The 27,590-nt window shown below is 35.0% G+C and overlaps 1 long non-coding RNA gene across 1 annotated transcript; it reads left to right on the top strand.

Moving 5' to 3' along the window:
• The first annotated feature begins 959 nt into the window (after positions 1-959).
• On the top strand, positions 960-27,590 carry LOC121410807. The gene is made up of 2 exons (XR_005969377.1): positions 960-1,891; positions 26,199-27,590. It is a non-coding gene; the product is annotated as an uncharacterized LOC121410807 (long non-coding RNA).

Consider the following 27,590-nt stretch of genomic DNA (forward strand, 5'->3'; position numbering starts at 1 on the left):
AATTTTGCTTGGCAAAATGCAAAAGTGCCCTAATGACAAGCTTGGTTGCTTCGCTCCCTCGGTTTTGATTTTTTCCTAAAAAGTTTATGCGTGCTGCCCCCAGCGAAAAAAATTCTGCGTGAGGCCATGAAACCTTGTCTCACGTTATAAAGGGAAAACTGAAATATTTCGCATTTCTTATAACAAAATACAAAAGAACCCTCATTACAGTAACAACCAGGTTGTGCATAACTGTTATGTGAAATTTCAATGAAGTTTTCAGCTTTATTCTTTTTTGAGTTTTTTTCTACGATATTTGATCGAATTAACTTATATGGTTGGAGTAGGCTTTCCCTTTTAAGCTGCTTTCAATGTGATATGAAAGGTCCATCGGCTGCATGCAGGCGGGTAGAGCCCATATCCTTACATTGACTGAAGTCTTTGACGGAAAACCGTCCCATTCGTATGTCCAGGAACTATTTTTGCATTCATACAAAATCATATAGTTCATCTATTATTATCGTCATTAATGGAAGAAATTTAGTAATGCCTCTTTTTTTTCTTCGTAAACATGGATGGATTTTACATATTATTTGCTTTGTATAAAGTTGTTTTTATTTTGTTTCTTACCGGGTATTTTGCTTCGAAGTCGTGAATCAAATCTAAAACAAAGAGTTCAACAATATACTTGGATACGTGAAAGATTCTTGTATCATTTTGATCAGCGATGCGATTCTTCTTATAGGTGACGTCACGTCATCATACCCCTTCCCTATTCGGTTCAGCTAACCAGCTGGGAAGAGTGGTAGATTGACATGCTAGCATTGATCAGTAGTGCGCATATACGGGTACACAATGATGTCGTCATGCATGTACTCAACAGGCGAAAGTGAGCGATCCGCCAAAATTGCTTGATGCTTGGGTAGAGAGAGAGAGGGAGAGATACGGCGGCGCGACTCTAAACCTTGCAGATCGTAAATTATCACCATTCAAGCAACGCACGCGCACCATCCACACCATCTCAAAATAAATGTCTCAGCATCGCAACTGATTTATTGTCACCAGTGTGTGTTGTGTGCTCCGCACCGCATTTATAGCCGTAGATATGAGCACATAGCTAAGCACGGCAATTTATTTTTTTGTTTCTTTTATTTTTGACTGCATTTCACTGAAATGATACCGAAAGAAATGATGCACGCATGCTTGTTTACACACCTTGGCGCTTACAAGAGCTCATAGTCACCAACACATCTTCATCTGTCACCTACGGGAAACTCTCCCGGCAGTGTGAGGCGAGTCCCACCGCTCGCACTTGAACCGAAGAAGGTGCACATAATTTGCTAGCACAGCACTCCATGGTACATGCTCTCCAAGACTTTTTTAATATTCGGGATGACTTATACCATTTTTTTCTGATGAATGATAGCGAATACCAGCAATAGATGATATTTTCTTCTTGCATTCCTTCGCAGACGAACTGCTTGACGCTCGCCGTATATCTCGGTTGAACAAACTCCGGGTTCTTACGGCGTATCTTCTCAGCAGTCTTAATCCTCTTACAGCAATCTAGAGGTCATCATCTGTGTCTTGAAAACACACAAGTACAGTCCTTTCAACAACGAAAACTGAAGAAAATCTGCTGTCGTCTACTGTTAAGTAGGAGACAGCGCGAGGGAGCCTTTTTTCAACCATTTCGCCAACTGGAGCAGTAAAACTGAAGCGGGAGCAGCCAGACACCAGCGGGACCGAGCTCCTGTCGTCCTCCCATCCGCATCACTTGGAAGTGGCCACCGTGGGAAGCTACGCTGAGCTAGAGGCAGGGGACCCTCAGGCTTTGGACGAGCCCAGTAGGAAGCGACTTAAAATGTCCACCGTTAGCATGGATTCGGGAAGCACCACTGGAGAAGAAGAGGTAAATCAATTTTTCTTTGCTTGTTTTGCTCCTATATAGTCTTAATGATTTTCAATCTCACCCCTAGTGCAAAAAAAAAAAAAAAAAAAAAACCGGGAGCCCCCAACTTGGCAACCACATCATAGTTATACATTTCCGTTTATTTCTGCCACCCTAATATTAATTTCAACTTAATATTTCTTGAATATCATTCATATACGTTTAAAGTATAATTGTTAATGATAAAAAAGACAAAATATTTGACAATTCATCATACGTGCTTCTCTATCTTTTTAGGAAGATGAACTTGTACGTCTTGCTGTTAAATTCATGGAAATAAGAATATATGTTTAAAAAATACTACATGCATAATCACGATCATTAGCGGAGAACTTGATTATTCTTTAAAAAAAAACGAACATCAAACATAATTGCAATGAAATCCTTATTTACCATCATTCATTTGACTGCATGCGTGTTCGTTTTTTTTTTGTTTTACCATTTCTAAATGAATGTATAGCATTGTAAATGTTTACTCGAGTTGATGTTCATGTATGATAATGAGATGAATTTTTCACGGTATTGTATTTCATGAATAATTCTGTAAATTATGCATCCCTGGTGTCGATTACAATAATTTGTCTATTGTGCGGCGTACCTCAGGCACGTGGATCGGTAGATTGCTATCTGCTAATGCACCTGTTGTGCCCTCGTATCGTATATTCATTATATCGCTCGACAAATATTTGGATATCAAAATAGATACGATCGGTTTCACTTTCTGTCGCCGTTTTTTTGCCTAAAAGATGAATTTTAGTGGTAATAACACAGCTGCATATTAGTAGCTTTATTATCTTGTTTTGGGGGAAATATTCAGTCAATTTACAAAGGGTTGCGAACCTCGTTCGTCTCGAGTACCGGTATATTTTTGTCGTAAATTTCCCGCGTTGCTCCCGGGGTTGCTCCGGTCTGATAATTGTTTAATTTTTGGTAGGCCTATTCCGGAATGATATCGTATGTATGGTGTTCAGTTTACTGAAGTGATTAATTTGTAATTTATCATTCATTTGTCAGTTTTCTTTCAAGAAACGTTTTAAAGCATGCAAGCATATTGAGAAGCATTATGATCGCATACAGTGTGTTTTCATGTGAGAACGCGGAACTACAAACACAATGCAATAATTATACTCTTGTCTCAAGTTCTTTACAAGTACAGAAGACAAGGAAGTTTACATTATTATGAAACTGATCACAGTTTCGAATGACATGTCTGTGAATCATCACAAGTTGTCATTAGGATCGGCCGTTAATCGCCCTTTTCATATACACATGAGAATATTCTTGTACATTGTACAGTGTCGTTTGTTAAAGGGAAACGCAATTCCATGCCCGAAGGGTAGTGAAGCCTCTCAAGCTCCAATCTTTTGTTATATATTCATTGAAGCGACAGGGTCTTAGCCGATTAGTGAAGAGGTTTAATGAAAGTAAGAAGATTCGCGCGACTGAATACATGAATTGAGGTACAGTCAGAGAACACGAAGAATACAAACATTTCATTCTATGCTATTTCTATACAGCGGCATTTTTTAAACATGATGGCCATGTGAAAAGAAACATGATTGCATTCTGTTGCAAGTAATTAATGACAAAGACAAATTGGTCTCTGAAATTATCGCGAGCAACTCTTTGCCGCGTGGCTGTCCATAGATGGAGGCATAAAACGTTGTTCTTTCGTGGGAAAATTTATCTGAAGGATAAATTTTCATTCAGCATGGTCTTATTGGCTCGGAAGTCGAGATGGTCACCTTTACGCACCAGCCATTCTTAGGTCTTTTGTACCACCCCCCCCAAAATAGAGACATTACAGGCGTAAACCCTATATTATTTCAATTTACGATATTGCCCATAATTATAGAATAATGATAGGGTCGCGGTATTCGTATTATCAATATTCAAATGGTCGTTTCGGCTTTTAAAAATCTACTGAATTTACCACATGTACTGTTTTTGCGAAAACACAGTACCTTAACCTCGACGTAAAGTTAGATGGATTGATTGGGATTCCGAAGCTTCCATATCTTGAAAATTACGTGGCGCGAGATTGATCCTTATAAGAGTACACCTTGAAAATTTTACAAAACATGTTGTCTTGCTATAATCTCTCAATTTTGCACCCCATTACGCGCCTTCTCGCCATTTTCTTGATGGATTTTTTACCAGATGCATTTTCCGATCGCGTGCTTAAGAGGCACATTGCAGGCACTTATCAATGGCTCTTAGATGTAAATGGCAGGTATATTAGACACGATTTTCATGTAATATCCTACCTTAAAAGCGCACTCTGAATTCATGCTGATGCTGCCAAAATGACATGACCATCGGCATTACCCGTATTTTGATTGGCATTCGGACCCTCAAAAGAGTGCATATTAAAGCCTTGTGATATTTTCAGGAAATTGCTCCGTGTCTACATACATTACTTCATGTCACCGTTACGCGTTTTATGGAATCGAAGTCGAATCAATTCTTCACGCTAGAAATTCGCGGTTTCAAAAGCGGTGCATTTCGGTTGGAAACACGATTCTGGCTTGCATACCAAAGAGGTTGTTTTGGCGCCACGTAGCTCCGCACGCGATCCTGTCTCGTTGATTTCATGGTTCGCGCGTCCAAGAAGATTTTGCTCGCGCATCTATTCCAATCCTGGCGACTTTCATGGTAGCTAGAAGTCTTTAGAAGTCGGCGCCCACTTCCTTGTGAATTTGGGTGTGCTTGTCTGTTTTCAGGTCAGTGAGGAAGAATCCGCCTGAAGGCATGAAAACGGAGCTCTATTTTTGGACGTGACAGGTGAACTTCAAACCGTTTTTTTAGAAGGAAATTGGGAAAAGCATTAATTTTCATATATTGGCTGTGTTAAGTTAGTTAAAACGTTTTTTTTAAATAAAACAAAGCTCATAGGTTGATGTTATGTTTTGAATTAGTAGTTGACAATTTTTTACTGCTTATAATTATGATCTTGATGATGAAAATCATGATTATGAAGTAAATATTAGTAATAAAATGATAAAAACATGAATATAAATTATACCAATAATTTTAAATGATTAATATTGGAATCAAATAAAAGGTCATACAAGAAAATGTTAGAAGGGAAGCTAATTTCGTTTCAAGAATCAAATAGGGTTTTATTCTTTGTTTATTGTATATTTCAGTTCTGGTCAAAGAAATGGGGGAGGGGCTGGGTGGGCTTCAACCCCCTACTTTTTTCAAAAAATCAAGTAAAAAAATATAAAAATGATCATCTGTCATTTTATTTTGCATGGTCAGCCTGCCCTTTCAAAACCGTTCCTCAGCTCCTGTTAAGCTTAAATTTGTCAATATTGAAGTCTACATATATTAACGCAATAATAACACACCTGACAATCTACAGGACATGCATCCACATAGAATAATGATACCGAGATATGGTATACTAAGTAATGAATATTTAATATTTTGTTGCTAGTAATTCTGGTCATCATATGATTTGAAACTGTCAAAGATTAATGGCAACTCATGTATTGCATATCTCATCTTGTCAAAATGTTTGATTTGAACACTGTAGTTGAAGAGCAATGTACTCTGTGTCTGAAGGAGGCAGGCAACCATAAACTTGTCCATCTTCATTTACCAGCTCCCTGTTTATGCTTCTCCTTGCCTGCACATTTATCCAGGTATCCGTTAAAGGAGACAGAATATATTTGAAAATCTAATGTGCCTGTTTTGTCAGCAATATCACACGCTTGGACACCCAGATTTGCATGCCAGCGTTTGCATGGCTTTCTGAGTCCTTGTCTTCGACTTTTGGTGTGAATTATTCAGCAGTGATGAGGGTCTGGAGGATTGAGACAAGATGAAGGACAAATCTGGAGGCAGATTCTGATCCTTTCTTATTATTTGAGTCTAGTGACCAATCAGTCAGCTAGGAGGCTTTCAATTGGTCCCTTAAAGTCCTTTTATGTTTTGAAAAATCTATTCATTGTTGGCCAGTACATGTATTCAAACTTGTAAGAAAGAAATGAGAAGAAGGGGGGGGGAATGAAGAAAATACAGAAGAAAAATTATGGGATTAGAATGAGGAGGGGAGGAAGAATTAGAAAAAAAAGAATGCAAAGGAGGAGATCAATTAAGCTTGTGAACTTACCTTTCTAGGATGTTTTTAATTCTGACATACATATTTGATATATTAAGTGTCTGTTTGAACATTTTATGAACATTTTAGTAGTCATTTCAAATGCAAAATATATTGTATGCGCCAAAACTTTTTTTTTTTTACTCTACCCTTCCTTTTTAAAAGGCAAAAAAGCTGAATGACCCTTGAGAGAAAAGATATTTCAAGGGAAATTTGTATACTGGAAGTGATTCCTGATGGCATGGGATTAATATATCATGTAAGTTGATCTCTTTGTCCAGTGTATGTTGTATTGATTAAAAAGAAGGGATTGTCACAGATCTTTAAACTTAAATCTATGTAGGAATAGAAAGGGTTCCCATATGGGTCAGGTAAGAGGATCATAGAATAATGGTGGGAAATGCTGAAAAGAAGCTAATACAAGATTAAAGTGGTTTTTAAGATGCGCGCTGTATGTGGATGAGCATGTAGGCCTATAAATGATGTATGGAAAGTGAAGGTAATATGGCCGCACTTGCTTACAGTAATCATGCTGTATTGCCTTTTTGTTAAGGAAATACAAAGCAGAACATTTATTACTTGATGAATGTGAGGCTAAGCAGCTTAAAGCATGAAATCTCCATCCTTCTAGAACAAAATGTTAGAGAGAATGTTCTTAAAAATGATAAGATGGAAAATTAATTGTCTATTCTAATGTTCACACATTTTTATTTTGATAAAATTGCTTCTGTTTTAGTTCTTGATTCTTGAATTCTTTGGCCAGTAAGTCTGGTAATAATGATTTTACTTCCACTAATGACATCCCTACTTCCATCTAACGACATCCATACGTCCATCTTAAAACCATTCTCAAAGATTTATGGCTTGGTTGTTAATACGAGGCTATAATCACTCCTGCCATCAAAGAAATAGAAAATGAAATATCCAGTATATATATGAATATGAGAATTAAGCAGGATTTAAAATGCAAATCTTTGTAGGAAGTGAACGCCTGATGGGATGGATGGTCTTCCATCTTGCATCTGCCGCTTGCTGTCATGTAGCTTACTTTCTAGTGCCTTACATCTTTTCCCCAGTGCTTTTCTTATGAATCTTAATGTCCTTCTGAGACAAGCAAATGGGGGAGGAGATTAAAGGTACACCGCATTCAACTTTGAGCTGGCTTTCCTCATCTTTCCTACTGGTGTTATCATCTTGTTAGATCTAGATGGAGGTATGGACATGAAGATTTGATGCATTATTCTTTGGAGTAGAAAGTTGCTAATGAGCCATTGCAGAAACAAAAAAGTTTACAAGCTAGTATATTATTACTAAAGACATGTATATCCATCATTTTGAAATGAAGGCAATAACCTGTTACCCATGTTTTCCCCTTGGATTTATTCATATAACTTTACTTTATTATTTTTTCTGATTTTGAAGTATATGCATTTAAAGAAATGAGTAGACATGGTACCTATACTTGCAAGCGATAGGGGAATAAATCTACATATCAAAACCTAACATAATTTGAAACTGTAATCCCAAAGTGCATTGAAACCTGTCAAGTGATTGCCAGTCATATCAACAAATAGGCCCTACATGCAAGTAGATTCATATGTTAAATTTCGTATTTCACTTAGTGAGGTGTTAAAAGATACCTCCTTTTCAGAACCAAAGGAAAACAATATTGATAATTTTGGATATCATCTAGTAATGAACATGTTTATCAGCATTGCCATATTCATTATATGAATATTGCAGAATGAGGCACCCCACAATTGTAGTATTGTATTTACCTAGGAGGTACATGCAGTATACCTGATTTTCTTTCTTGAAATATTATGAACTAAAAATTGTATCACCCAAAATATCAGATCCTTATACCTTGGTCACATTTGTTCTACGGCGGCCATACGGCGAGTTGGAAACAGCTGTTTTATTCATTTTTACTAAAACCACCTATATGTAGCTGGTACAATTTAATGTTAAAACGGCTGTTTTCTACTCGCCGTACGGCCGCCATAGAACAAATGTGACCAAGGTATTATTCATGATAATGAGGACAAAGGATATATGATACTTGTTTTCCTTGTTTGATTGTAATATAAACAGTTTGATGAAATATATCTCTACTCATTTATAACAATTCTAAGATATTTGTAGAAAATCTTCAATTCTTTCATCCTTACAGGTGTTCAATGTCGATTTCTTTTGATTTGTCTTAATTCAGTACACTGTAGGTGTGTTTACACATGTACATGTAGTCCAAGACATTTCTAAACCATTGCTGCAACAGCACAATGAGTGAACAATAGATTAGATGTGTTTACACTACACTGGTCCCTAACAGTCTGCTATGAATTGAGCACTTATTATAGTGGTGTTAACGATATGCTAACCCTATTTACACTCTTCATAATCAAATCTAATTGAGTGTTAATGATCTGTAGAGTGTTTCGGCTACTAATCCATTTTGGACAGACATCCTCTGTCTTTAACATCGTGTTTTCAACAATTACTGTTCGCTTAAGTAAAATGATCTTCATGACAAGATTTGGTTTGCCTTTTTGATTTGTTGGTCTTGTGTTTTGGGCTATATGGGGCTATACGGGTGAGGTTTATTTTGTGTTTATTTGTAAACACCCTCATACAGTAAGACATGAAAGGTGAGTCTTTGTAGGAAGATGGTCATAATTTATAGGCTTTATTTGGTCATTGCTTCACCTACTTATTTTGATTTGTCCTTTGATCCATCCTGGGATCTGGAAAACTTAGTAGTAAGTTATATTTCCTTGGTGTTTCAACTTGTTTTTCCTCAGAGCAGCAAGGATGTTGATCATCAATCAATTAATCAATTCAGCACATTTTAAAGTTTTCATGGGAGAATGGTAACCTATATCTGTGCTCCATAAAGATGCATTGTGATTATGACTGAAGTTTACTTAATTTTACTAGCAAGGCATTTTCAAGGAGCTTTATTCTTTTTTATAGTCCTAATTAAAATGCTATGTTATAGGGAAGAAGTTTGCTGAACAATTTTAATGTTGCCAATATTCATCTCATAGTCAAGTATCAAATTACTATTATAATTATAAATACAAATGATTGTTGGTCTTTTAAAATAATTTTCTTATATTTCCTGACTCTTTCAATAAGTCTAATGGATTATGATATATTTGAGTAGGAGTGATAATGACTCTATTTACTCTTCTGAAACGGAAAGAGACGTGAGTGGAAATTTTTCTTAATCTCATTTTCTCTAAAATCCTGCATTCATTTTACAGGTGTTTGTAAAGCTATACAGCAATGCTTATTGAAATGAGATTGTAAATGAAATATTACTGTGTATAATGAAGAACCTATTTCCTCTACTTCACTTGTCTGAGTGAGCAAACATTATTGATACAAGGAAGTTATCTTTGGCTTTGTTACATGAAATTAACGCTTGATATTGAGGACTATCTTTCCTTGTGCTCTGAAGCCATATAATACACATAAATGATGTCATAATATTCTATTTAGGCTTTCATATTACAACATGATCTTTTGGTAGTTTGAAGAACATGCGACTGATTGATGGTGAAGTCATGTGCTAAACTGCAGTAGTGCATGTATATGGGGTTTTCATTTGCCCACCCCCCCAACAAAAAAGGCCAGACAGAATGAACATAAACGATACATTTGCAACTTGACGTCAAAAAGGCAAACTTGTGACTTAATAGTTAAATGATGCAAAGGCAATGATAAGAAATTACTGATTCTTCCAATGCTTAGAATATTCTGGCACTTTTTCTTCACTTGTTTCTTTTTTCCCCTTTAGATTATGATGATATATAGAATCCCACACCTATACAGTTTCCATTCACATATAGAAATCCTGAACAAAAGATGCAGTATAAATTACACATTATACACAGTGGTATCAGGTGTCGAGCATTGCTAGTGGTTGTTGTCTGCAGGCTTACACTTATCCATGAAAAGACCTCTTCTCACTTCATATTCCTTAAAAAAAGAAGAAAGTAGTAGACCCTTTTGGTTGTTTGTGTGAATGTGTGTATATAAACATGACTGTAGTATGGGACAAATGTTTGCTTAATAGCAAGTGCAGTTTAGTTGTGGAGCAGAAGCTAGTTTAAGGGGCACATTAATATTCATGTAGTGCTAGAGTTGTACCCCTTGTGGGGAAGAAACTTGAGTCCGAGTAGAATCCCCTTGAATAAGTGGTGGCCCTCGAGGGCGCTCGAGGCCTACGGTTGTCCGTTTATAACCAGACCAGGGATGGCAGCCTGAATCATTGAGGATGGATAGAAATCTGGATTTAAAACATACATGTTTAAATGTGATTGCAAGAGATCACTGTTTCAACTGGTGCATATTGTTAGATTGTATGGTTCAGGTATTGATATTCATTCATGAAAAAGTCTTAAGTGAAATTTGAATTTTGCATTCAAAAGTTGAAAGTCACCTAAGAATTAGGTCCTATAGAATTTGAAATTGTTGAAGTTTTTCTAATTGTAACATTAAGTATTCAACCTGCTCCCTACATGCCATATAATTAAAATATTGTAATGTTCCATACAACCAGACACATCGCTTTATTAATCCTCCATAAAGATCATGATATAAAAGTGGAAATGCATGGGATTTATAGTTATAGATATTGTTGTTATTCTTGTTGACAATAGATCGATATGAAACAATTTTTATGGATGATATTTATAAAAAAGAATGTAGATTTCAGAAGGTGTTTTTGAAAGACTGTTTTAACTGTTTGATATCTAAATTAATACAGCTTTCAAATGATGTATAATTCCAAAATATTATTCACTGACCATATACTATCTTTTATATGAATTATTTGAATAGGAACCCCTCTTAGTTCTAAAGGACATTGCTCTTTTGCAATTCTCTGTTTTCCATCTGCGCATATGGGATAAGGAACCAAATTGTTCCTTTGTGACATCACTACCTACACCACCCTTGGAGCTTGTAACCAGCAGAAATAGGTCTAATATCATTATTATAACACCGGGCATAGTGCAAATTACAAAATATGCAAGCAACGTGTCTATGGGCAAGAAATATTTTCTGTTTTTTATACACTGGTATGCATCTCCAAATGGTTTCCCTATGGTGGGCAAATTGATTTGATTAAGTTTACCGTTTTAGCACACCATTGGCAATGTGGTATATCTTTAGACCTACTGCCATCGTAATTTAAGCTAATTTTTGATCCCTACAACTAAGAATTAGGGCAGCAAAAATGCAACGACATTCTACCAGTAGTTGCAATCTGAGCAACTGCTATGAATTATATTTGTAGATGACTTGCTTCATTTAGAATTGCAATCAATTTGATATATTAGAAAAATATACTTGTAAGAAGTATCATATAAAAAAATACATTTGACCTCTGTGTGCATGAAAGCATGTGATAAGAATTTTATTAATAAATAGGTTCTGAAGTTTCTATGAAATTCTTATCTATATTTTTTTCCCGAGAACTCTGAAGAAAACTTCCTCTAATGTTTCACTAAAAAGTATTTGGGCCCTGTAAAGTATTTCTAAGAATAGAAAGGGGGTTGGCTGCATGTGCATTGCTTTCAATAAAAATAGAATATATTTATTTCTTCATTCTTTAATGGCATGAATGCATAGCTGTTAACTGAGCTAGTCAATTTTTTAATGTAGTTTTAAATGGAGATATGTCATGTGTTCCATTAGTTCATTAATAATAAATGAACCAACTTTCTTGGAATTCATAGTCTACAAACATTATTTGTTGCCTTGCCTTGCAAGGATCTTGAGTTTGAGAAAACTTTCTGTTTAAATAAAAAGATTGAATATGCCCGTAAGATGGTCTATTGCTACCACCCTTTACTCCTTATTTTGAATAAACAAAGTGAATAAAGATAGGGACATTCCTGTTTATGCCCAATATGATTTTCTATGAATTTTTCTAACTTCATATGACACAGTTGTCAACTCTTCCAATTTCCAATCTGCAGTTAATTCCATGAATGTGAACCTGACCCGACTCTATTGTTGACGCGATGCAAATTGAGCCATTTGTCAAACCTATTTTGTTCTTAATCCCAATACGTGAAAAGAGGTCCCCCTTGGCCCAGTTCTCATTTTCTTCATGGGTTGAGGTTGCTCACTGATTTTCTGTGAGCTTTGATTCTTGGAGCTAGAAAATAGGAATTTTAAAGGGTCAAATCTGATTTTTCTTATGAGTTTTATCTTTAAGTAACCCAATATAGAACAATTTTTATGCAACACTAATTTCATAATGAGATTGAGACTAATTCGACAGGGGATGAAAACCTTTTACAGACTGATGCAACACTCAGTAACAGAGTTTAGCAACAAAGGTAGTTATTCTATACAAAATCAGTGGGATATTAGGCTTTAAGTAAAATATTAGATTGACAGGAGACACTTATTTGTTGTTCGGTTTGAAATATGACCAATGTCAGCAATCCAAAACTGTTTTCAATTTAGAACAAACAATTTGTTAAAATTTGAGTGGACATATTAATATCTGAACTAGATGCTACAAAACTCTGTTGTGCTCTGCTTTCTGAAAAAAGAATATCAATATGTGGGTCAGTTACCTGTTACTATGTGATTGTTGATTGTTAGGAAAGGTTACACTCTAAAGTCATAGAAAACCTATTTGTTGTGATGTTGGACTTGTGTTTTAAATTGGAAATGATTTTAAACCCCTCACAGAGCCATCATGTGACTATTTCCCTCTGCATTATTAGCTTCTCAAGATAGCTTTGTGAAGATCTATGATGGGAGGTCATTAAAAAACAATAATTAATGGACTGGGTATGGCTATTTTGGTGTCAACTCTGCCTGAGATCTGGACAGTCAGTATGAGATAGCATAAAGTCGTGCCAAATTAAAATGGTTTCAAAGTCCAGTAAAAAAAAACCAATGAAGCAAAATATATAGATATTAAATACTGTGTTTTTAGCTTCCTATATGTATGTTTTCTTTAGTATTGATATCTTAGCATTTCCCTTTGGAGGTCAATATAAATTATAGTTTCACCCCTTCTTTTGTTATGAATACATTGCTGTATTTTATTCTTTTAGGATGTTTATTAATCTTTTGAGTTCCAAAATATTTTTCAGACATAATAAACATGATTTGAAGTTTAGTGTCTTGAGTATATGATATACTTTGACAAAGTGGAGGGGGGGAGGGGATGAAAGAACTAAATAAATAAATAACACACACACACCCACACATCCTAACACATCCACACCCCACACACACACATAATATATAGAGGCTTAAATCCAGCTGTACATGTATTATATGCTTGATATTGTTGAAAGCTATAATCTGGTAAAGACATAACTGTGTGATTTGATAGCCTCCCTTGGGATCACATCCCCACCAAATAACCTGTCTGAAAATCAATAGCATGGAAATCCAGGACCAGGCTGTGCTGATTAGTAGCTGAAAAAACATCCAGAAATCAATGCGATGGATTAAATTCATCCAAAGTTATATTTTTCATGACCATTTCTAAAACAAATATGTATTATTTTCTCTGAATTTTCCATAAACAAGGGTAGATTTATGGAGTTCTATAATTTGATTGTCTTGTATCAAGTTTGATCTTGTTATTTCCTATGCAAGGAAAAAAGTTACTTCAAGCAAAATTTATTCTTATATAAAATCGACTCTATTTTTTTTGCTTTTCTGAATGCATTCATGCAACATTTTGTTCTATATTCTAAGGCCTATGTCTCACCAAATTTGTTGATTTTCACACCACAAGTTATCACTTTGTTCGATAACGTGTATGATAGAAGTGATGGCTACCTACCGCAGGCTACGAAATCAATGCATTTTTATCTTAATGCCAATGCACACAATACCTAATGAAGTAAGAAAAACAGAGAGTAATCCCACTGTATTTGAAATAATACTGGGTAAAGTATTTACAGAAATTAAATCAAAGGGGAATTCAATCAGTTCAAATATATTCAATTACATATAAGAATAATAAACTTTACTTGCAATATACACATTGATACATGCATGATTAGTATTTTACATTCAAATAGCAAAAGTAATGACAATGATATGGTTTATAAAGGGGTAATTATTGTCAATTTGTCCCTATAAAAGAAAAGGGTAGGGAAAATAGAAATTGACATAATATTATGAAATTGAATTTGATTCCTTTCATTTTCCTTTTGAACGTTTTATGACTGTGAGATTACTCAATTTCTGTAGGTATAACAATCAAACTGATCACTTCTTTCAAGCTGCTTCTAAATATGATAATGTTTCTTTATCTCCAACATTGGGATTTAAAGAAAGTGCTTAAGGCGCTGTCACACCTTGGCGTTTTAGACAGCGTATGCCCGACGTATGAGGAATTTGGCGAATACGCTGGCGTACGTCGAATACGTTACGGGTAAGTTTTGCATACGTTAAGAGTACGCTAAAACACGCTGGTATACGTCGTCATACGGCGAGGTCGTCAAAAAATTTTGTACAAGCACAAAATTTTTCGACGTATGCCGGCGTATGGCTCATACGTCCCGCATACGCGGGCCATAAGTTGTAGGCAAGTTACGCGATCGTTGATACACGTTGACACACGTTACTCGTAAGTTACTCATAAGTCGATGTACGTCGAGATAATGTCCAGCGTACCCTAAAACTTCTAACCTATGAGTAACGTGCTTTGAACGTATGTGTAACTTAACTCCAACGTATATTGACGTATGAAGACGTATGAAGACGTGCTCCGGACGACCACAAAACTTACTGAACGTGTTTATAACTTACAGCTACCGTATAATGGCGTATTGACAACGTTTATAGGATTGGTATATAAAGGTGGGGTTCACAGGAGTTTTCTTCGGCATGGCGGTGGTGTTGATACGGTGATGTATCGTGCGGTTATGATTTGAATAGTCGAGCGGCAGCCATACGACACGTGTTCGTCAGCGATACGCTGCCGCGCGCTATGCGTAAGTTAGGCTATCGTAGGGCATAAGTTGTGTACGCCAGCAAAACGCTAAGCATTCGTTGGAATACGTTACTTATAAGTTAACGAAGCGTTCGATATAAGTTACTAATACGTTATGTATACGTCCAACTCGTTATGAATACGCTAAGTATACGCCCAGAGTTGAAAAAAAAATATCAAAGTTCAGCGTATGCCGACGTTTTAGAGAAATTTTGATACGTCGGGCATACGCTGTCTAAAACGCCAAGGTGTGACACCACCTTAAGTTTTCCCACCTAATGTGTTGAGAATATATAGAAATAGTTTTTGCACTATAGAAATGCATATTATTATTATTATTGAAAACAATACTATATAATGAAGAATGTCAATGAAGACTGTGACTGGATGTGGGAGTTTGTTCGTCTGTCTGGGGTCATTGAATTGTGGCTGATAGATTGATCAATTAGCATCTGATTTCTTGTAACCAACTGAAGATGATCTATCCAGATGGTTTACAGATAGGTCTACAACATCTTGTACCACACACTGCATCTATACAATCTATCTTCTGTCAGTTTTTCAGAGATCTCAGGATTAGGATTAGAGTCATTCTTCTGATATGAACTAAGGAATTGGGAGTAACTCTCTGTGTGAACTTGTTTTTAACTGGAACAAGTAATTATGCTAATTTCTATTAATATTTCAATAACTCATAGTGTCATATCCATCTTCCATGACATGGCACAAACATGCATGCAACAATGAAGTTGAGTGGCCATTGCCAATTTCTGATAAATGTGTTACAGAGCCCATTGGTCTTGTATTACAAAGCTTAGCGATCGATCATAGGGATGATTTTAATGATCGATACCATTGATCAGTATGTGCAATCAATCATACAAATAACTTTACAATTAATTACTAAGCTTGGTGTTACCGGTTCTTAAGAGTCACTAGCTGTGTCACAATATATATTTCAATTGAAAAAGTATTGTAGAACAAAACATTTTCCATATAAAACAGAGAAGGCATTAGGTGGGTAATATGCAGGCTTACCCTCATGAATTTCTCCCAGGTTCAGTACGCCTCATCCTAAAAGATCAATTGTGACGAAAGCCCTTTGGCATCATACTATTTATCTCAAACCAGGATGATATGTATACCTTGGTGTGATGTATTGCTTTGCTATTTGCTTGGAGAGATCCGATCAATTTAGGCTGCATGGTCTGTGACAGTAAACCTTTGTTTCGTACTAGCTTAAAGTCAAAGGGAAAGGGATATTCAGGACATAAATGTCTTTGAGTAATTTTTGAAAACAATGCTTCGAGTCTAAGCTTGGTTCACGCTATCCATGAAATGAAAGAAGTGTTAAGCTGCATCTATTTACCAACTGTTCTACCTAAATATAAATTCTACTTAGTATACCGCTAGAAGTGTTAAGCTTCATTGTGTGCAAAATACAAATGAAATGCGAGCAGGCCTCTTTTGCAAGATGTGATCTTATTCTGATTTTATTATAAAGATTATTTCAGCTCACTATAATACCATGTTAAAGGTGTTAGTATTGTCCATATATTTGTAAGTCATTTTTTCAAATAGAAGTTCACCCCCAACATAGAAATTTTTTGAAAAAAAATTTGAAAGATGAAAAAGAATCCAGGTGACATAGTTTGAAGCTTGAATGATATTTCCATGTATACATTCCCAAATATATTACTAATGTGAATGAAAAGGAATATAAAAGGGTATACACACAGATCCTACAGTGTGTGGCTCGATCATACATCATGAAGGGGCTTAGAAGGGACCTCTGGGGAATTCACAGCATGCTAAAAATCATCTTTCCAGGCATACTCATGTTTCAGCCCGCTATGAATGAAATCGCATGTTGCTGGGCTTTCAACAATTGCAAGTATGCCCATCCTGTCGATGATGGTGCGCATTAGGTAGATCGAGCAGCTAGAGAAAGATATTGAAAGAATAGCTATGTTGTTTTGATGGAGGATAGAGTGGAGTTAAGACAGCCAGTGATTTTGATGATGATGATGATTATTAATGGCTGGCATCCTTTGATGTGTCAGAAACAAGGTCATCTAGTCTCCTCCAGCTTGAACTCTGTGCTCAAGGTATATACAGTACCACACACTCCTACAGCACATGTAGGATGGTTTACAGCATGGATGTTCAATGATTGCACTACAGACAAACTCCACAGTGGAAAAATATGGCACAATATGTTGTCAAGGCACTTTGTTTGTAATATAAAAATCACACTTGAGTTTAACACAATGTGGATAAATTTCTTGTTGAAGGAAATTACACCATGGCTTGGATTTGAACCCCCGACCCTCTGTTTCAAATTCAGAAGACTAATCCACTGGGCCACAATGCTGATGGAGTTTTAATCTGAATGCCTTATGTGATTAATAAGGTTCATAATTGCACATGCCAAGTTTAAAGCCCCATTGGTATTGGTGTCTAGGAAAAGAACGTTGATTTGACAATTAGAGCTTTCTCCAATTAAACAACTTCATTTGATTGTTACATTTTGCTTCTGTCAAGTCCTGAACATATCCTATATAAAGATTTAATTATTTTTCCTTATTTTGTTTTATTCATTTATTTATTTTTTTTGGGGAGGTCAGTATTCAACTATATTGATTTTCGATGTTCCCCCCTTAAAGGTGGTTTTGTGTAGATCGGTCTTCATACTGATGACTTTTTTAAAAATACAGATGCTGTCTTGCGTGGAATAAAAGCTAGGTTGATGATGAACCAAGTGATTCTATTAGCTTCAGCTTGATATTTATTGTTTTTCCTGTTAATTTTGTATACCATCATTAAGAAAGATATCAAGATTGAAATAAATGGGAAAATTACCCATTTGTCTTGACTTATTTATCATCTCAGATTTCACTGTTGACTTTGTCACCAAGTTTGGAAGTAAATGTGGACTGATGGTAATGACTCTTTATCACAAAATGATTACTCCTGTCCTTTTCCATTAAAAAATGAGAACAGATCAACTCTTTGAAAAATCTGAAAGTGCCTATCTTACACCTGTTATTCATTTTTTTTCTAATGAACTCATCCAAGGTAGTCAGTGACTATGGGGCAGTCATTAATAATTTGAACAGACAATAGAGCAGATAATGAAGCACTAATCAGTGGGAGAGGGGCACTAATTATCCCCTGCTTCTCACTTAAGGACTTGTCATTATTATTAAGCCATCTATTGTCATGGAAGAGCTTATAACTATAGTACGAGCATTATGTACTAGTGAGACCTAAACAGCTGCTAATAAGTCCCTTCTCCAAGGAAGGGCTTCCCAATCCATCTGCCCCTTTAGATAGTCTCTAATTGGTATGTTCTTGATCCCAGGGGTCATACCCTAAACTCCAAAAGGCATTCTCCCATCATTCTCCAGCTGTCCTATGCGTCTTTCGAATTTTAGGTTTTTAACCATGTAGGCAAGTCATTTTTGTTCCATAATTTTTAATTTAATTCAGAATACAATGCAAAGGTTTTGTATTGTTTCATATCAGTATTAGTCAGTGTCAGATGTAGGACTTAATACATTTCAGGGCCCCTGAGGGGGCCAGGAACAAAAGGTTGACCATGGTGGTAAAACAGATTTGCTTACAGCAGTAGTGGTACAAGGGGCGGCCGGGCTCACTAGGTCTATATTGCTTGACTGAAATGCGCACATTTGCTTCTACCGTTGAGGATAATCAAATTATTAATGAAGTATTGCGTTACTTTATCATATTCTGGAGAAATGATATGTAACAATGAAAAAAAAAAATACAAAATTAGCAAAAATAGACTTTTACACTAATACACAAAAACAATCCCTGCACTTTTTCTAAAGGTCACTTTAAAATTCACAAGATTTTACATGATTACAGTGTGAACAATGTGGTCAATATATAATACTTCGAATAAATGCAGAATTGCAGATCAAGTAAAAACAAAATTTACAAGTTTCTCTTGTTTCCTGCCTCTGTTTGTAAAAACAGAAAATCTCTACCTACATCGAAAGTTTAATTGGAGGATGGTTCACGAGATTTCAGGACTGGCTACTGTTTTTGTCTTGTTTTGACACCGGTCTCTCAGAAGACAGATTCTCATTACTTCTTAATGAAGGGCTGACTTGCAGATGTGCACACCTACACATGCTGCTTAAATCTATAGGGATGGTGGATTTGACAAGAGGGGGAAAACACATATATCTACATCAACAGATTGAGTAATCGAGATTGTTTCCATTGCTGCAGAGCTGTGATATACAGAATCACAACAAGGAAGTGCAGTCCATACTGATTTTTGTTATCATATTTTTGATACAATAGTAACTTTGAAAATTGATATGAAATTATAAAATGATTACAATTTTGGTATTTAAAGTGATTTATGTTCTAGAGATGATCCTTTTATAGGAACTACATGTTTCCCTTATTTTATTGCACCTTTCTTATTGTATTGATAACTAATATCACCACAAATTGTACATATATATATACGGATTAGTCTTGCAATAATTTATTAAAGTTTGGTTGATATAATGCTTTATGTCAATGTATACTTTTTATGATGCAAAATTGGGTTTTATTCATATTTTATACTTGTAGGCAAATCTGACACAGATGGGTAAATCAACGTTTTTTTAAGTTCAAGATGATATTCATTATTAACTACCTTTTAAGATTATTGCTGGGATGTACTTCTAATTTTTTATCATTCATTCTCATTGCAGTCCTGTAGCAAATAATTCCCACTCCACATGCCTGTTCGCTTTCCAACTTGTTGAATTGATCTTGTGCTAACGTAAGCATACCCCTTTGAAAAGGTCAAGACGTCTTTGCTCAGCCCAGAATCATTTCCTTGCCTTGTCCTCCTGATTTCATCCCAATGTTTGATGATTTCATTCCTTAGTCTTTCAAATTAGATTTTACATCATGTGTGTTTCAGACGTTCCACATTTCTGGGGGTCATGCAAAAAAAGCTATGTTTTTCCAAAGTGATGTCTATCATTGACATACATGTAATCCCACCCTCATTTCATATTCTTGAGTAACAGTTATCAGTAGGAATTCAGGAATGATTAAGTTTTGTGAAATTTCTATCTAAATATATCTGTATTAAATTTAATGTATATAATTTCATAACAACTCCCGGTATGAGCTTGTAATTAACTGGAACAAGTAATGATGTAATTTCTAATAATATTTATATAACTCACAGTGTCATATCCATCTTGTATATCAGTTTTCTCAAAATTTATTGAAATTATGCTTGTAACAAGAACTCTTTTTTATATACTGCATTATTCCGATGAGTTCTTACAAAATATTTTTTCAAGTTACAACCAAAATTGACAGATTTAATGAAATTCACCACCCAGTTAAGAATGCTTCAACTTCAAAGATCAAAGAGAAGCATACATGCGTGCTCACCACCTAACACTCAAATTTAACTCCAAGCACACACATATTTATCACTGTCAGAATTCATCAAGACAAAGCATTGGTGATAAATGCCATCTTATTCACATTTGAACTTGGACACAAAATACCCCAGACAGCATTTTCAGTGGACAGGCTGTGGTACAGTAGCCATGCAAGCAGATAGAATGTTGATGTAGATTCAGTGAATGGTAGAATTCATCATTGAAATCCTGACTGCCCTGTGCAGACATATAACTGTCAAGATCTATTACTTGAGATCTACTGAAGATCTTCCGTTGGCTATGAGCTACCCCCATGGTGCTTTCTTCTCTTTACCTTGTGACTTATTTGTGTTCTTCCTTTCTCTGGATGGCAACAGAGTGAGGTCACACATGTGCCTTACATATTTGAGTATAACTGGCCAATAAAGTAGCCTTGAGGACATCCCATCTCATGATCAAAGTCATGGGTTGTGGCCTTGTGGGTTGTAGTCTTGAAGCAAGTATTAACCATGTTCCAATCAAAAACAATAATTGATCAGTCATTTCATCATGAAAGACACATACAAAATATACACAATTAGCTCCTGTATGTTCTTCATCTTTGTTGACTGTTTGTTTTCTTTCTTTTAAATTGAAAGCTAATATCTTGATAATGTATATAGGATTATGCAGTAAACTTATTTAGACCTATACTAATTGTATATATTGGTATTTTACATGTAGATGCTTGTAATTTTGTAATATTACTTATTCATAAGCCTTCTTGTATTTGAATATACACCGCATTTTTTTTTAAATCTCTGTCTGCATGTTGAATGTTACTGCAAAGAGAAATCACCCTGACCATCACACAGTTCCCCCTACCCTGAATGTACAAAAAAGCATATCTGTCATGAATGCAACAAATGAAATCATTTGAATATTTTGCTATTTTGCTATTTTGGGATCTAATCTCATCCATGTATTACAATGTAATGCATGGAAGAGAGAAATAATAAGCCAAATAGCTTTATAGAATTTTGTAAAGCCTTTTTTCAAGCTGATAGTAATTCAGATCACTTTCTGTAATTAGGAATAGCCTCAACCCCCCAAATGCATAAAAAAATGACATCCGAGTAATCCAAGACCCATGATGGAAGTGCGGAATTGGGAGTGCTTATAGGAAGACTATCAGCTGACAGCTGTTTGACAAAGTAAGTGAATTATGCGGACATGATCCTAGGGAGTTATACCCACATAAATAAGAAGGATGCCTGCCTGTACTGAACATAGGGAAGCTATTAGAGAACATTGACTGTTGCGCGTTCACGCCGTATATCTATCCTGCGATGTTATGTGAAGAATTGGCCTAATCTGATGATCGATTGGTGTAAATCACTTCCATTTGTGAGGTAGAGGTGATAATGACAGAAAGAATGCTTGTATACTTTCACAGAAGCGAATAATTGAAATACAGGAGAGGGTAAATGAATGAAGAGAAGGATACAATATTACTCTTCAAACAATTTTGATTTAATCCACTTCAAATGATATGGAAAGAGGTTAGACCTTAAAAAAATTGTATAAAATGGATGATAAGTATTGTATGTTAAAATAAATAATTAGAAAAGATAGTGCCAACTGTTTGAATGCAACAAATTTACTGTTTAGGGTTATTTTTATTATTATTATTATAGTACATGACTGGCAGAAATATATATTTTCTTTATCAAATATTAGTGAATAGAAAAAGAATACATATACTTAACGCATAAAAAGATGATTAAGTTGATTTAATACATAGCAGTAGATATAAACCATATTTCTCTTTTAATGCAGAATAGTAAGATTAACAAGGTAGATATTCTGCTCACCTCTTAAAGTGAGATGGGATTCTAGACTTGAATATATATGTATCCTAGATCTAGATGACTCTGTTTCATAGTATCCTGGATTTTCATTCACCTAACCTCTCCCGATATCCAGCCTTCCCTCATTGACTCTAATCATCTCTCTATAGGTGGGACTACAATCTGTCATGTCTGCTATTATGATTATATTGTGTCACATACTTGGGTACGACACAAGAATTGAAATACATCAAAATTTTACTCTAATTGTACTTGGGTATACATAAAACCCATTGGAACAAGATGAGAACGATCATATGAGCTTTATTTTTTTTTTAGCTTAGATTTTTTTTGTATTAAAGTATTCAAATTTAGCACTCAAGGATAATTATTTTACACATATTTTCTTTGCCCCTAGAATATAAAAAAATAGTATTGCATGAATGTAATGACATGTGTACATTTATCCATGATTTTCAATATGCTATTTCTTATCAAGAAATTGTTTGATTTCATGATTAGAAATAGCTTTCCAATTAAAACCTGTGAAAAGTTCTTTTTTTTAGACATATTGTATTGGTTAGTTTGTTTTATCTTGGCTCCTGTGTAGTTTTGTTCTGCATGTGTATTTAAGAGGTATATGTGTATTCAATAAATTCATGTGAAAAAGTAATATGAATAATAATATTGGTGAAAAGTGGGGGTTCCATGTCTGAAGTATTAGGAATAAATGACCCCTTGTCTGTTGTCTACACCAGTGTAGCATCTACAGCATGTCAAGGGAGGTTGACCCATGATATCATACATTTAATCTCATTGTTAATCAGCTCGGGCTAATGGAAAAGGCACTACGGCACTGAAACTGTATCCATCTACTGATAATACATTAGGGTGATCATCATCCGTGTCGTTGAAGTTGCATAGAGAGATCCCTATAATGTATAGTTTCCTTTTTCAAATATATTTGAACTTAACCTAAATCTCCTTGCTTGAACTACATAATGAGACGAAGAATTTCAAGTAGTTTTGTCTTCATAAAATGCACGTAGCCATGTACATTTTTTAAAAGTTTAATCATAACTCATTCTGTTTAGATCCTCCATTCAGATAAAAAAGTAAAAGTTTGTTTCCATTTTATTTGGTGGATGATCTGATTGTTATAGAGATTTGTCAATGCATGTGGATCTTGCCAATGCTGTAATTTTGATCATTAATTTTCTTAACCTTTATATATAGTTGATCAATACAAGTATTTATCAAATATGTACCTAAAACATTGTTTCCCTTTTCTCCATTTTCAAATTAAAATACAAATTAAGTGCAAAATATTTTTCATGTCATCAGAAGTAAGAACTGTCTGTATCTGCCCTGTATCATTCCCCCACACCTGTTGGATAACACATTAGATAGAATGTTTAAATCATCAGTCAGTATTGATAGGTCACATGCCAATATTTCACACATTCCTGTCAGAGTAAATACAGCAATAGCAAATCAGTAGCATAATGTTGGTCTACCCAACTTGTTGAACCCATCAAAGGGTCTGTATTTCTTTATAGGTGAGATGGTTTATATGTGATCATTTGCAAAAACAACACAAAATAATTGTATTCTATATCCTACAAAGCCTTTAAGCTAGCCATTGAAGCGTGAAATAAGCCAAATTCAATCTCGTTAATTGCATCCTGCTTGGTATCATTCACACAGCAATCAAGGCCATCTCGTCTGTGGTTGTGCAGCTAACATCATTCGTATTGGATGGGACTGTGTAAACAGTGAAAGTGTCAAAGCCAACCGAGAAATTATAGATTGTACCACCCTTGCAGTAACTCGCTGCCTTAAATTCGATGTTTGCTGAGGAAGCGTTCACTATGATAATGTGACAGAATTTGATATTGATGGTTTTAGGCATTGGATTGTTGGTTTTGCCTGTTGAATGTACATTAGGCCGATCATCTTTTCTGACATTGCACAATGGCCTCAGTACTGTATAAACAGGAGTGAATTGATAACTTGCATTTTATTTTCAAAAATTCTTATTAGAAATAGAGTTATGTCTCTGCAGCACAAATGGTGTATTATGAGTGATTTAATTTATATTTCTCAGTTTGTCAGAAATATTATGGTGATAATGAATAAGATTTTCAACACTTAAATTTCAAATTAATGCTCACTGCAGTTAGTTGAATTTGAGTTTTATCATGAAAATTTCATGTTAGGTCTGTAAAATATGGCAAATATTTCTTCATGAGGAGTCTTGTAATTTAGATCATGTTCATATGGATTTGCTCCATTGCATACTCTAGGAGAGTATAAAAACATGTACATTTGTTTTCAGATTATTATTTGTCGATTTCCATGGTAACTGCACACTTGTTACAGTTTTATTAATGTTTTGCCACAATTTGCAGCAAATGTTTCACCTGCCTCCACAAAATGCATCAATCATGTTCTGGAAAATTGGATTTGCAGTTGTAGACTTTGGAATGAATATCGGATGTAAATATGAGACTTGAGCTACATAGCTGTGATTTGTTTGAAATGATGAGGCATTGTCCTGAATTGTTTCACCCCTTTGTTAGGGATTGGTTGTAGCCTCCCGAGAGTCTCTCGGTCAATCTTGCTGAATCAGGTTTTTGAGGCGATGCTTATCCCTATCTAATTAGATGACCAAATACTTTTATAGTTGTTGAAAGCAGCAGTACAGATACATACATATGGTGAATATGCATTTAAACAGCTTTATATGGCAAAACACATTTTAAAGTGCTTGTTTCTCTGTGTCTGCCCTCATAATGCTGGATCCTGCAGATCAAATCTCAAGAGGTTTCTTGGCCCTTCACAATTATATGATCAAACATTTATTTGAGATTTAACGATTTCAATCAACACATTTCTTGTTGGGAACTGCAGCTAACAATCACCAAAATGTATGACAATATTAAGTTTAAGAAATATCTATATTTTCTTCATTATTTTGTTTTCATGAAGCTTTCAAAATTTAAAGTAAGCTCCTCAGGAAATCTTCAAAATAATCCTTTGCCAGTTATTCAATGTTACTAGTATTGAAATTATCTCAACAATTTTTTTTTGCTGTATTCCTACCCTATACATGTATAATAATGATACCTTTTTGCTGACAATAGTTATTTCTTTATATGAATTATTTCATTTGTTTATATGTTATGCTAATTACCTCTTGTGTGAAGGCTCTATTATTCTGATCATATTGTGTGGGTGCTGGAGGTGTCTCCAGCTGATAATCGTAGGCTACTCCAAGTGTCTGCTTGTATCTCATTAGTATTCCTGAGGTGCATCCACGCTTTGCTTTCTTTCTCACATTATACCTTGAATCAGTGGCATTTGGGATGCTACGTGTTGCCTCAAAGTACTGGTGTCTGGGGACTTAAATTCATAAATCAGGACTAAATGAGTGATACAGTGGCTTCACTATGCATCTTAGTGGTGATTAGAAAGCAAGATGGAAAGGAAATTTGGTTTGTCCTTTAACCAATCTGAGAGTATAGAAGACGGAGCAGAGATCCATCATAAGAAGCATCAAGAAAAGCTTCCTGAATCTGGGACAAAGGACAATAGTTCCAAAAATAATCATTGAGAAAAAAATTTCATTCTTGGAAGTCATGTTGTAATAAATAAGAAAATCATAAATGGTTTTCAAATTCCATGAATAATTATTCTTTTTAGCATACCGTCAGATTGAATAATTTTTTTGCCACAATTTTTGTAATTAAATACCAATAACAAATATATATCACTCTTAAATGTTTGAGTTAACGATCATTTATGTTGAATATTTGAGATAATAAACTCTAATTGTGTATTTATTTTTTCTTTCTCTTTTTTTTACATTCATCTCATGTGATTTCAATCTTGGACTGGATCTTGATAGGTGAGTAAGTTTTCTTTGTACATTCAGTTTCAGGATGATGTCCTATCGACGCTTCAACCCTCTTGTAATGGGACAATGCTATAGTATGAGATACTGCAGCAAGCAAGCCTTGAATATATTTGTAGTATTTCATTATCATGGTATATCTGGAAGTAATTCAAACAGAAACTAAGGAAAATATTGTTTACTACTTTCATATCAAGTGAAGATTGGCCCACATGTATGTAGCATCAACAAAAATATGTCTATAGGACATTGCTGGTTTGAGAAAACTTGTTCTTATAAAAGATGATGGTACTTTTGCTTTTAGTCAGTCAATCGCAACTTGGTAGTTGTTTAATTGTAACAGGAGCTTATGTATTTTTACTATTAACCAGTTTTATGCGACAGGTGCCAGACATAATGTTAGATGATGAGCAATTGACCCACAAATTGCTCACTTATGTCGATTGTCAAATTCGATAGCAATTTATATTTGAAAATATGCAAACAGTATCAATAGCCTTGTTGTGCAATGCTAAGACTGTTAAAAAAACTGTTCCATTAACTGACTGAGGTGGGAGGATGCACTAGATCAACGGATGAAATTCAGAATTTCCATTATAACATCCATAATCAATCATGCGCTAGTATAAATATTCAGTCATTTATTCCCACCACTAATGGCATTTGCAAATGCTTGACTCTAGTATGATGTTGTATAGGTGCCATTACACAAATGATAGATTCAAACATTTCAGGTAAATCATGTGTATTACATTCAAATGGTGTTGAATATTTTAATTACATGAATTGGACAATGGACCCAACAATTCCTGTGGATTCTTTGCCATAGAGTCATTGATTGATAGAATTATTATCAATTTCCCCAGTGCTCACTTTAACGACCTCCCATTGAAATCAAATTTCTAATGAACAACATTCGATAATATTTTTCATACAGCACATTATATTAATTTTTGCCTCCATTCACAACAATATCTTGTTTTTTAAATAATGAATAAACCTTTTTACTTAGAGGTAAACACAAATGCCGATAGAATTGATACCTGCATTTTTTAGAGGCCTAGAGTTAATGTATTCTATCCATCCATGCAAACACATCGGCAAGGCAATAGCAAAAAAAGAAATTATATGGGACAATGGATGGCCATATGTCTAAAATAATTAGAAATGAATTCTTCATTGTAAATGTAGATTGCTCTTGTGCAGCTCATACCAATATTCAGACACATACTTGATAAGGTTACCAATTGTAAAATGGGAACAGATTTGTGAGTATAAATGGATGAAAATGGGCTGCTTATGTTTCTGTTACATGATCATGATGATCTAGAAGGCCTCATTCCCCCCCCCCCTGATTAATAACTACATATAAGAAGGCTTTTGCTC

The sequence above is a fragment of the Lytechinus variegatus genome, chromosome 3 (assembly GCF_018143015.1).
Source record: "Lytechinus variegatus isolate NC3 chromosome 3, Lvar_3.0, whole genome shotgun sequence".
Taxonomy (NCBI): Eukaryota; Metazoa; Echinodermata; class Echinoidea; order Temnopleuroida; family Toxopneustidae; genus Lytechinus; species Lytechinus variegatus.